Consider the following 11997-nt stretch of genomic DNA (forward strand, 5'->3'; position numbering starts at 1 on the left):
GGGGTTAGATTCCCCAGTGCAGTTGTTCAAACCTGGAGATTGGGTTTATGTTAAAAACAGTTCAGGTGATCCTCTCGAAGAGAAGTGGAGCGGCCCTTGTCAAGTTCTGCTCCCGACTTACACTGCGGTCAAGCTTGAGAGGCACGCTGCTTGGATCCACTACTCAAGAATTAAAAAGGCACCTGATGGACCATGGAAGTCCCAACCCGTAGGACCCACATCTATAAGGCTGGCCCGAAACTAACATGAATATTGCTATGTTTTTGCCTTGAGTTACTAAGTGCATTTACTCCCAGTTGGCCCCTGAAGAAACGAAGCAAATCTGTTGATCGTCTCTGGTGGATTTGGGGAAAGAACACCAATACATTAGGTCAGTTTGCTGAAAACTGCTCTTTGTGGGAACCCTGTACTAGGAGTGATAAATTGACGGGGTGGCATGGAATGACCTTTGTATTATGTTCCAATTTGACAAATGTCACTTTGATAACGAATGTTGCCTTAGGATGTTGTGCAGTCAAAGGGATAGGGCCTCCACTGCAGATGAAGAAGTGCCTCCTTCAAAATGATACCCCCATAAATGAGACACATACTTGGAAAACTGGTAACTGGGATACACTAATGTGTACACATGGAAGCATTAATAGAGCTGCTGGGGGGGCGGCCTCCTTACCATTGTTGAATCCACCACCTGCAGTGAATCAGGACCAGCTGATTAGATTACCATCCACTTGTAGGAATGTGGCAAAGAGAAGGCAAAAGCATACGTTGTTCTTTAACATAGCCTTCCCAGCCACCCCTCCCTGCAAAGTAAAACGAGCTCGGTACGACATTTTACTTGGAGGTGCAGGATCTGGGTTAGGACTGCTAAATTCAGTAGATCTGGAAACTTTAAGGAGTAAGGTTGGAACCGCAGGAGTTGATGTAGCCCGAGCAATCAAGATTCAGGCTGAATGGATGCCAACCACCTTTAATCCTCAGATACAGAATTTAAAATATGGTAAGGAGTCCTTATATCTCTTTGATAAGAGTATAATTGCCCACATACAATCCCTTAAGAATTTGACAAAATTTGTGGACTGGACTGTCTGTACCCTACAAGTCATGTGGCAATTGGAACAAAAGAATAAGGCGCAGTCCTACTTGATGAGTGATAATGAGTCTATGTGGAGGAAACGATTTGGACAATGGGTTTTACCTAGACACTGGATAAAAGCCTACTCACAGTTTGTGCAGTGTTATGATAGATGATGGTGTGCAGGAAAATTAGTATCCTATAATATAACTGACCCCGAAGTAATGTGTAAACATTTAACTCTGCCAACCCTCTTTTCGAGTCAAGGGAGCCCAGAATATTGGTTACCAGCATTCCAGGGGAAGTCTATTGGAAACAATAACAAAACATATGATCTAGATCTTTGTGAAACCACCTCTGATGGCATCTTGTGTGGACAACAGTCTCGAGTATATGAACCCTGCTTATTAGAACACTCTGTTAACGATTGTAAATGGACGATCCTGCCTCCGAATGTGTTCAAAATGGTTGTAGAGGTTAATGCCAGATCTGTGTGTTTAGTAACTAACAGGCAATCAGGGCTTGAAGAATACCATGTAACCACCCCATTCATAGGATGCCTCAAGAACATAACCCATTTAACTTGGCATGGACAAACATAGTCATTTTTTGCATATACAGAAGAGCATGTAGCAATGTTTTGGCATTACGAGAGCTTAAATTTAAGCCCTGCAAGTTTATCTCTGAAGAAATTAAATGAAATCTTGAATCAATCACAGAAACTTCAAGAACGTTTAGGAAAACTAAACAAGACATTAGCTGAATCTATGATTAAAACAATAACAACTGGAGACAAGCTTGTCGGACCGTCTAGTCAAATTGGATCTGATACTGCCCATCATTGGTGGGATATCTTTTCGGGGTACCCACCCTCTGCAGAGAAAACTTTGAATATTTTAGTTCACCCGCTTTTGATATTGTTAGCATTTGTTATTATACTAACAGTCCTCAATTACTGGTTGTGCTATAAGCTAAAGAAATTGGCCATAAGAGTTTGGGCTTTGCCCAAGGCAACGAAACATGAAAATTTAGAACCTTTGTAAAGCCATTTACAAAGTTTAAAGAAAAGGCGGGAATGAAAGGACTAAACCCCTGACGGTCCCTGACTCAGACCTTATTGTAAGCATCCTTGTTCTCTTGTGGTTTCCTCCCTTGCAAAGATAGTTTCAGGGATTTGAGGAATGCAGCTTGGTGCCAGATAGGATTAAAAAGATGGTGAATAAGCTCGTAAATTCATTGATAACATAGACTCGGGACATCAGTGCCGAGAGAAGCACTCGAGGAACTAGTTTAAATCAGCCCCTTGTGACGGTCCAAGGCTAAAGGACTGAGGAGCTAATTCAATGACTCTACATGGGCAAAGGAAACCCAAAGTTCAACCAGCGGACAGGTGAGGAAGACCATCAGAGACCACAGGAGGACCCCTGAAGACCACCAAAAAGACAACTATTGCATGCAGATTGAACTTTTACATATGTTAAGGAATCCTCGGGAACCTTATGCCTATGTATGACTTTATAGTATATAATCTTTGGCAGTTTACCCAATCACTGGAGCACTTATGGTGGAGCAATCCCCAGTGCTGCCCAGCGCCGTAATAAAGAATGCCTGCTTAATAGTGACTCTGTTGCTCTTGAGATTTATTTTGGGACCTTTCTGGATACTCTGCCTCCCCTTACGGGGAGGTTCACACTTTGAAGGATAGTATCTGCGAATTTTTGTATCAATACTGGCACGGGTTGATCCTCTGATTCAGCTGCAACTCTTGGCGTGAGGGTTTGAGTGGCCGCAGTGATTGTCGCACGACTAAAGGACCCCGGCTCATTGCAAGGAGGAGAAGGACAGCCCATACCCTGAAGAAGAAAGGATACCCCTGCACTACCCAGGCCACACCAGCATCCCAGCCCCTCCGACACCTCTGCAAAACCCTCCCCTCTGCTGGCGTCGCAGCTCAGGAACTGCAGCAAGCCTGACTCTGGTGATGTCTAGATCAAGAAACACGCAGGTGGGTGACGACACCACAGAATTAGACTTGCTTTGCAGAACAGCAGCGCGCGTGTGCATGAAGTAGTGACTGACCAAATTGTGTTGGTGTCGTGGTTCAGCCTCAGTTGGCAACTCAACACCACGGAGCCATCGCTCACTCCCCCCACCCCTGTGGGATGGGGAAGGGAATTGGAAGAGCAAAAGCACTTGTGGGTTGAGATACGCACAGTTTAATAATTACAATAAAATAATAATAATGATAATGATAATAATGACAATAATGATAATATAATAAAATGGGAAAGGGAAGAAAAAAGGAAAAAACCCACAGAAACACAAACGATACACCCGCTCACCACCCGCCGACCGACGCTGCCCGTCCCCGAGCCGCGATTGCTGCCTCCCTCCCCCGGCCAGCTCCTCCCAGGTACCATACTGGGCATGACGTTACATGATATGGAATATCCCTTTGGCCAGTGTGAATCTGCTCTCTTAGCTGTGCCCCCTCCCCTCCTGGCTTCTTGTGCCCCCGGCAGAGCATGGGAAGCTAGAAAAGCCCCCATTTGAGGTGCCCCAGTGTGAATGGCACAGCCCGTGTGCATGAATGCCAGAACTCCTCTGTAACGCCATACTTTGCGCCCCAGCCTCTCTCCTCGGTCGGCACGGGCCAGTTGCCAGATTTTTCTGACAGCTCCCCAGCATGGCCACACGGTACCGGTACCGGCACCACCGGCTGTCCACCAGCATTGGCAGCGGCATTTTTCCACCCCCCTGGGGCAGAGAGGGCGAGCACAAAACCAACCCACCAGAAGTGCCCCATCCCCACCACTGGGGCGGGATGGGGCAGCTCACACATGTTGGCATCGCAGGGCCACCCACACCAGCTGCATCCCTCCCCCTCGGGCAGGAAATTCACCTCCCTGTAAAAATCTTGCTTGGGAAGGGAAATCATGGGGATGGGAAACCATTGCGATAGGAAACCCTCACGGGGCTGAGAAATCACTGTTGGCATGAGGAGCCATCGTAGGGATGAGAAATAATTTTGGGGATGGGAAACCCTCATCAGGTGGGAAATCAGCACTGAGGCCAGGACGTCCTCAGCGCGATGGGAAACCCTTGAGATGGGCAGTTGTTGAGGCATGAAAAATCCAACCCTGGCCAGGCTGGCTGAGGCGGGTGCTGGCGGAATGAGCGCCATGGGGACAGAACCCCAGAACACCCTTTGCCCCAAACAAACCCCACACTGACCAAGGGCCATGGCAGGTACAGCAGCAGGCTCCTGCTCCTCGTGGTGCTCTTGCCCTCCAGTAACCCCCAAACCGGCTCTGACCACCAATAGCTCACCCAACCACCCCTCACTGCTTCCCCCAACAGAGAGGTTCCCTCTACGGCTGCCGATGGCATCGGAGGTGCGCGGCGTGAGCTTCACCACCCCGGCCATGCCGCCACCGGTCAGTGCCCGCGTGCTGGCGTCTGCCCCGGGGCTGGCGGTGTGCGCTAAGCCTGCCCAGCTCCACAACGTCACCCACCAGCTGGCCCAGGCCACCGTCTGTCAGGGGGTGCCAGGGCCCCTGGGGGCCGCGGGACAGGTGCTGCAGCTCCCTCGTGGGGTGCTTCTTACTCCGTGCTGCAGCTCCCCCATGGGCTGCAGCTCCCCACCATGGCTGCTCCCTGTCCCCCTGCCTACGGCCGGGGACAGCAGGCGCTGCCGGGGACGCTGCTGCCCCACCAGCCAAAGGGACTTGGACCGAGTGTCACGGTGCAGCAGGAACCCCCGTACCCCACTGGCTCCTGCCCGCTGCGTGTCCCTGCCCACACTGGCCCCCTGACACCTGGGCAGCAGGCAGGCAGCAGTGGGCAACAAGCAGGCGGCAGCAAGCGCAGGGCACCTGAGGACACCAACGTGCCCGCCTCGGTGCTCCACCGACCCAGAAGCCCCGGGGATGCCGGGGGACAAAGCGCCCCACGCCCGCTGCCCGCTCACCCACCCGACCCGCCGCTCAGCAAGAGGGCACGCAGCATGGATCCCCGCGACATGCCACCCCAGGACAAGCTGCCACACACAGAGCTCCCGGCCAAAACAGCGCAGGGGCTGAGGACGCCCCGCACCGACCTGAAGGCACACTTGCTCAGCTCCATCCAGAGTTTCCACCCGCTGGGGCGCAGAGTGAAGGTGGTGGGGCCGGTGCGCCAACCGCTCCACCCGGAGCCCCAAGCCGGCCCCAGCGTGCCCCGCAGGGTCCCCAGTTCCCTGCGGGCAGCTCTGAGACCCAGCGCTGTGCTGGCTGCCTCCAAGTGCCCCACTGAAGGCAAGAAGGATGCGACACCAGCGGTGACATCGAGCAGCGAGGCACGCACCAGGGCTACCACCAAACCCCAGCAGCCGAGCCGCCTGCCCCCATCAGCAACAGGGGGCCAAACACCACGGGAGAGGCTGCCGCAGCAGCGGCACACGCCACCGCACCCTCCCGCCGACTCCCTGTTACCCCTCAGGCCCCGGTGGGTCCTCAGAGCTCAACCCACCCCACTGGAGGAGCAGGAGGCGTCCGTGCCCATCACAGCCCAGCAGCGGCCCCAGCGGGAGCGCATGAAGAAGCTGGCCCAGGAGGAGCGGGAGCGGGCGGCCCTGCAGACGTCCCTGGGCCAGCTGCAGTTTTTTGTGCAGAGGGAGACCGACATGCGGATAGCAGATGAGTACGGCTACCTGTGACACGCCGGTCCAGCACCATCCCCCATTGCATCCCTGTGCAGAGGAGCTACGGAGGCCTGCACCCACCTGCTCCAACCCCAGCCCTCCCCCACATCCCCGCTTCTTGCCTAATTCATTAAAAGAGTTGGGTGTTGGCTTTGCAGCGCCTCTCTCTGCCTGCCGCCATTTGCTCAGTGGGAGGGGAGCTGGGGGGTGACCTGGGCTGGGGATGGCTGCTGAGAGCATGGGTAGATGGGGCCTCGCTCGGGCAGCCGCCCCGGGGGGCCAGGCAGGGACTGGCTGAGCGCAGAATCTCAGCTCACACCTGGCCGGCGAGCGGTCATCGCTGGCTGGGGCTCGCACACCCAGGTCCCGCAGCTGGCGCCGCACCAGCCACCCAGCTCGCTCGGACCCACCTACGGCCTCCTCCGGCGCTGCCCGGGCCTTATCCAGCAAAAGCCCCTGCTCACAGCTGAGCCCCAAGGCGCTCTCACAAAAACTTCCCGCCTGCCCTCTGCCAACCCAGGCGAGAGGCTAGTGGGGCACCCCCGCAGGGGCCTTCACACAGGGTTCCTACAGCCCTCCGCTATTCAGCTACAAGGCGACGTGACCAATCGCTAGCACCCATGCTACCCGGCACTAAACACAGACACACTTTGCACAGCAACTCTACTTTTCAAGCGCTCTTGCTGCTTGTCTATTGATCCAGGTGTCCCTGCAATCAGCCCTCCTCAAGTGACAGATCTGTGACGCCAGACGATGCTGGCAAGGTTTCAAAGACATGGCAGAGGGGCTAGGGCGCTGCCATTATCTTGCTTCACCTCGGGTATCCTTTAGGCTTCATGGGCACCTCTAAGCTTCCTGCATGCAAAGCCCTCCTTGCCAGGGCCGGGGTGTTTGGCTTTTTTGTTTGTTTTGGTTTTACTGGGCTCCCTTGTTTTACTTCAGCATCAAGAAGAGCAAAGTCTCCAGGAAAACTCCACTACCTCATCACATTACAGTGTATCACGTCAACTCATGAGATAGATAGCTACCAACACAGTTAACACGCTTCCCTACTCTAAAGACTGGTTGATTCCATAATTACAGAAGGGAACTTTCCTAATGTGCCCTACGGGTCCCACCAGCCGGGGCCCCAAACAGCCAGCGACAGGCTGACGGAGAGCCAGCAAGGATGCCACCCGGGGAGGATGGGTCTCCTTTAGCGGTGAGATTTGCTGCTGCATCTCAGAAATGCCCCTGCAGCACTCAGGGCCTTTCAGCATCCCTGGCAGAACCGTCCCACGGTGGGTCATCGCACCCGCTCCCTGCCAGGGGGTCCCCGCGCCCCCCCAGGAGCCCCGCCTTCAGGGCATAGCTTAGGAGACATGGTAGTCTTGGGTTGGCGGTTGGACTTGGTGATCCTAGAGGCCTTTTCCAACCTTAATCAGTCTATGATTCTATGATTCCCTAGGTGACCTGTGGGGGTGGGGTGTTCCAGGGGGTCAGTGCTTGGAGGAGGGGTGTGGCTGGGGGGTGGGGAGGCCGGACTGTGAGGTCACAGACCCTTCTGGGCCATGCCGTGATGTCCTGGGCTGTGCTGCGGGTACAGCTCAGGCAGTGCCTGCAGCAGCAGCAGCAGCAGCAGTTGCAGCAGCAGCATGGTGCAGGTGCAGGGGACCGTGGCCCCCAGCCACCTCCTTATTCTCCTCCTCCTGGTGGCCCTGCAAGCCCGGGAGGCCTGGGCTGCTCCGTGGCGAGCACGGGGATTAGGTAGGTGGCAGGCGAGGACTGGCACCCAGCCCTGGGCAGCGTGGAGCGGCGCCCAGCGCACCTTGGGGTGGTAGCGGGGCCGGGGCCCTGGTGGGGCAAGGCTGGGAGAGCAGCAGGGCTGGGCTGAGCCAGGGGAGCTGTGGCCAGCTCCACGGGCAAGTGGGAGGCAGTCGTGCTGTGGGGAGGCACAGGGGGCCGCGGCCACTGCAGGGGGATTTTCCAGGGAATGGTGGGGCCGGGAGCCGTGTCGCGGGGTGAGAAACCATCCCTAGAGCCGGCCCTGCGCCGCCCAGTCCCGCTGCAGCCTTCCTGCAGCCTGCGTATCGGGGCCAGAGCTGCATGGCCGGCCAAGGGAATAGCCTGCGGGAGTGCTTCTACGCCCGGCTGGTCACAGCTGTGCCCCGAGCCATGGCTCTGCCGCTCCCCAGCTGGGTCCGGCTTTCAGCCCTGGGGACGTCTGTCCTGGGTTGATGTCCGCTCAGGAAGACGGGAGCATTCCTGCTTTAGCCCTGCAATGCTCTGCTTGATTACAGCTCTGCCTCCAGGCCACGGCCACCAGGCCTCTCAGGAAGATGCTGTCCAGGAGCCCCAGGGTGATTCCACAGGTATGTCACTTGACGGAATGAGTAGTTAGGTCTGACTGCGCTTGTCATATGAAATTTTCCTTAATCGATTTTTGGCCAATGCTCAGACATGCAGAAGAGCAGAGACGGCACAGCTCGAGCTTGGTGATGTGCCCTGGGGCTCTCTGCCTTGCAAAGCTGTCTTTGCCAGACCCTGCGAGCCTGTTGCTGCTTCCAGTGCCTGCTGCAAAGCCCGCGGGCTCTCTGGGGCTGAGTTCAGAGCTGGTGTGAGCTCCAGGGAATCCTTTCTCCCGACAGCTCCACGCATGGTTGCTATTGGATCACCGTGGTCCAGGCACCCAGGAACTGTCTGCACGATGCCCCTGAGTGGAAGGGAGAGAAGAGTGCCATGCAGCAATCCCGCGTTTGAACTACATTCACTGCATCCGTGAATGAAGAAGTATCTGAAAAAGTATATGGAAATATTTCACGGGAGCTGCTCTGTTCTGTTTGTTTACAGACGTGGCAGGAGGCAATGGACATCCAGCTTCCCGGCTGGCTTCCAGGGCTGACGCGCAGGGAGATCGCAGCATGGGTACGTCATGGCTTTTGACTTCCTTTGAGAGCTGCCAGCTCAAAGCCCAAGTGTGAGCGAGGCATCTCCTGCGGGTGTGAGAGCACAGACCTGCGTGTGCGTGCCGTGTCGTTAGGCGATCCCCACCTATGTTCCCCTATTCGGTTATGATGGCGGGTACCCCAGCGTAGGATGAAAACTTCTCATGGCTGTTTGGTTGCAGATGTGGCTCCGACTCCTCGGCTGGGTCCTGCGCTGGAGCTCACCTGGCACCCCAGGGGTGAGTCGTCAGTCTTGGCTGACTTCACAGACTAAGCGCTCCTTTTCAATATTTGATCAGAGAGAAATTGAACGGGATACTTTCTGTTAAGCTCCTCAAAGAGCAAAGTAGGAAGGTGAAATAGGCAAATCTAAGTACAAACAAGACGATGACATGCAATCTCCTAGTCTCTCTGCACGTCAGCTTTTGCTGTGTACTGGTAAACTGGGAAGTGCCTAGTGCTGACATTTTTCTCTGTGAACGGCACATTGCTTGCACTAGAGATGAGGTGCACCCCCAAACGCCCAGGCTTTGTTTCCAAGTGTTAACGTCTTTTGCTTCCTGAAGATACCATGTTCCTGACGAGGAGCAGTTACTCCTAATTAAACAGATCATCCTTCTTTCTAAAGAGATGGACCACCAGACTGTGCAGAACGAACCGCTTCAGGACGGAGGCAGTCCCACGGTGCCAGGCTCTGATGAAAACCCAGCAGCGATTCAATCAACAGGCATGCCAGGTAATCCTGTCCCCCAGTTCTCCAGGGTCACATATCAAAATCACTGGGGGTCTGCAGGGTCCTCCCCTGGTGCCCGCTACTGCACATCGTGTCAGCAGCCAAACTCTTAGTAGAGAGCAAGTGTTCTAAAAGAAGGCTTTACCCTTCTCTCCTTTTGGCAGTGCTGTCCGACCCCGGGGAAGCCCACCACGCCAGCATATACGATTTCTTTCAAAAGAACCCAGGTACTGAGCAGTCTTGCAGGGGCCATAAGTGGGACACGCTGCGGAAAACTGGAGGCGTGCCCGCGGGCACATGCTGGAGAAAAGGCCAAGGGGGAGAGCAAGGTTCAGGTGTCTCCTGAGAGGGCCTGACTCCGTCCCCTCGGGGGGTGGGTCCTGTGGGGAGGGAGAGCTGCGGGTGGCACTCCCTGATGCTGGGGTGGGCTTTGTCCGTCTCACTCAAAGGGGCGATGGGTCAAACAGCCGCGCTCCCCCACGTGCTCTCCACCTGGCCTCATGAGTGCTCCCAAAGGGTCAGAGTGAGCCTCCAGGCAGCGGCACGAGCCAGCCTGGCAAAGCGAAGGTGGGCGAGCGCAAAGGAAATCGTGGTTTAGCTGTCTAGTTCCACTTGTGTTTTAGAGAACTTGGTTGTGGTTCTCCTCTTGTCTTGGGGGTCTGTGGGCTCTCCACTGCCACTTGTGAAAGTGCCCAGAAGATGGCTGCCAGAGCTCGCGGTTCAGCCCACCATGTGTCTCTGATAGCCTTACCGGGTGATGGAGGTGCCACGATGGGACCTGCTTTTCTGAAGGGCTCTTTCCCTTGCTGAACTTGCCACGGCATCGTCCTGCCTTCTCTGAAGGGAGTCACCTACCATCACCCTGCAGTTTGCCGGAAGCGCACTCAGTGGGATGAGAACAAGATCACATGCAATCTCCTAGGCGTTCAGCAGGTCAGGGTTTGCTGTCTAGTTATGCCTAGTTACACTGACTCGCTTTCTTTCTAAAGAGCTGGACCGTGAGACTGTGGAGAAGGAGGTGCTTCAGGAAGGAGACGGTCACATGGTGCCGGTCTCTGAGGACAGAAGAGGGGCAATTAACTCAAAGGTGGTGCCAGGTAATTGCTGTCCTTTGGTGTCAGAAGTCCAAATCCCCTGGTGTCTGCAGGCTCTTCCCGGGGCGCTTGCTGCTGCACATCGTGTCAGCAGCCAGATTAGGAGTACGCAGCGACTGCTCTAAAAGAAGGCAGGAGCACCTCTCTGAGGAGGACTCTCATCTCTGGGGTGTGGAGGTTATTGCCCTCAGTGTGCCACAGACACACTCGCTCCTAACCCTCTGTGGATGCAGTGAGATGCTCACCGCCCGCCGCGCCCCTTCACAGGAATTTCAGAACTCTGCCATTTTGGGAACGAGGCCACCTGAGCCACGGTCAGTAGGGGATGACAAACGTGACTCTTAATCCAATGTCCCTCCATCAGTACCTGCATCCCAGAGCTTGCTGTGAGTCCCCCCCAGAGGCCCTGGGCACAACAGAGGGGGATCCCTCCAGTGACCTGAGGTCCAAAGGGATGCCCTGACAGATCGGCCACGGCCCAGAGGGAACCTCCACACCATCCTTCTGCATCCTCTGTGCCTGAGCCTTAATGATTGGCACATGAGGCATTCCCTTTCTCGGATTCTTGTAGCAGTAGTGTGCAGGACACACTAACACACAGAATCATTCCTCCAGGCGTGGATGACAAGAAGGACACAAATGCCATGGATCCAAAAGATTTCCGGTCCTACTGCATAGAAGGCGCCGTGGCGGTCTTGGGCTCCATGTTGTTTGGGATGGTTTTCTGTTGTGCAGTCTGTCTGTGGTGGACGAGAAAACGGTGAGTCGGTGGCGGGGGGCAGGTCTTGCCAAACTTGTGCGAGATGGCTGCTATTACCCGCAAAGCATTTTCAGGTAGGGCATTCTGGAGTGCCGAGTTAGTTACTGGCCAAACTCTCCTGGGATTTCTGCTGTAAGATGTCTTAACGGTCCTCTCAACTCATGGGTGCTCTTTGCTGAAACCTGGCCTTACTCTTGCAAGGTCAAAGTGACCCCGCCTGGACAAGAGCAGACCCCGCAACACGTGTGCCTGGAAAAGCAGCCGCCGGCCATGGAGCACTGGGGGGAACCAGCTGATGTCATCATTTTGGATTTCAGTAAAGCTTTCAATACTGTCTCCCACAGTCTCCTTGCTTCTGATGCCATGGGAACCTGAGTAGGTGCTAGGGCAGAAGCAGGCCCCTGGCGTCTCCACCTGCGTCTGATGTCACAGGCGCCTGGGTAGGTGCTAGGCCTGAGGAAGGCCCCTGGCTTCTGCAGCTGCTTGTGATGTGTTGGTGTCGTGGTTCAGCCTCAGTTGGCAACTCAACACCACGCAGCCCCTCGCTCACTCCCCCCACCCCTGTGGGATGGGGAAGGGAATTGGAAGAGCAAAAGAACTTGTGGGTTGAGATAAGCACAGTGTCATAATTACAATAAAATAATAATTATAATAATGACAGAATAATCATTATGATAATATTGACAATAATATAATGAAATGGAAGAGGAAAAAAAAAAAAGGAAAAAACCCC

The 11997-nt window shown here is 54.9% G+C and overlaps 1 long non-coding RNA gene across 1 annotated transcript; it reads left to right on the top strand.

Moving 5' to 3' along the window:
• The first annotated feature begins 10194 nt into the window (after positions 1–10194).
• Positions 10195–11517, top strand: LOC135310336 (uncharacterized). The gene is made up of 3 exons (XR_010370432.1): positions 10195–10507; positions 11120–11264; positions 11466–11517. It is a non-coding gene; the product is annotated as an uncharacterized LOC135310336 (long non-coding RNA).
• The last annotated feature ends 480 nt before the right edge of the window (positions 11518–11997 follow it).

This window comes from Phalacrocorax carbo, chromosome 33 (genome assembly GCF_963921805.1).
Source record: "Phalacrocorax carbo chromosome 33, bPhaCar2.1, whole genome shotgun sequence".
NCBI classification, from domain to species: Eukaryota; Metazoa; Chordata; class Aves; order Suliformes; family Phalacrocoracidae; genus Phalacrocorax; species Phalacrocorax carbo.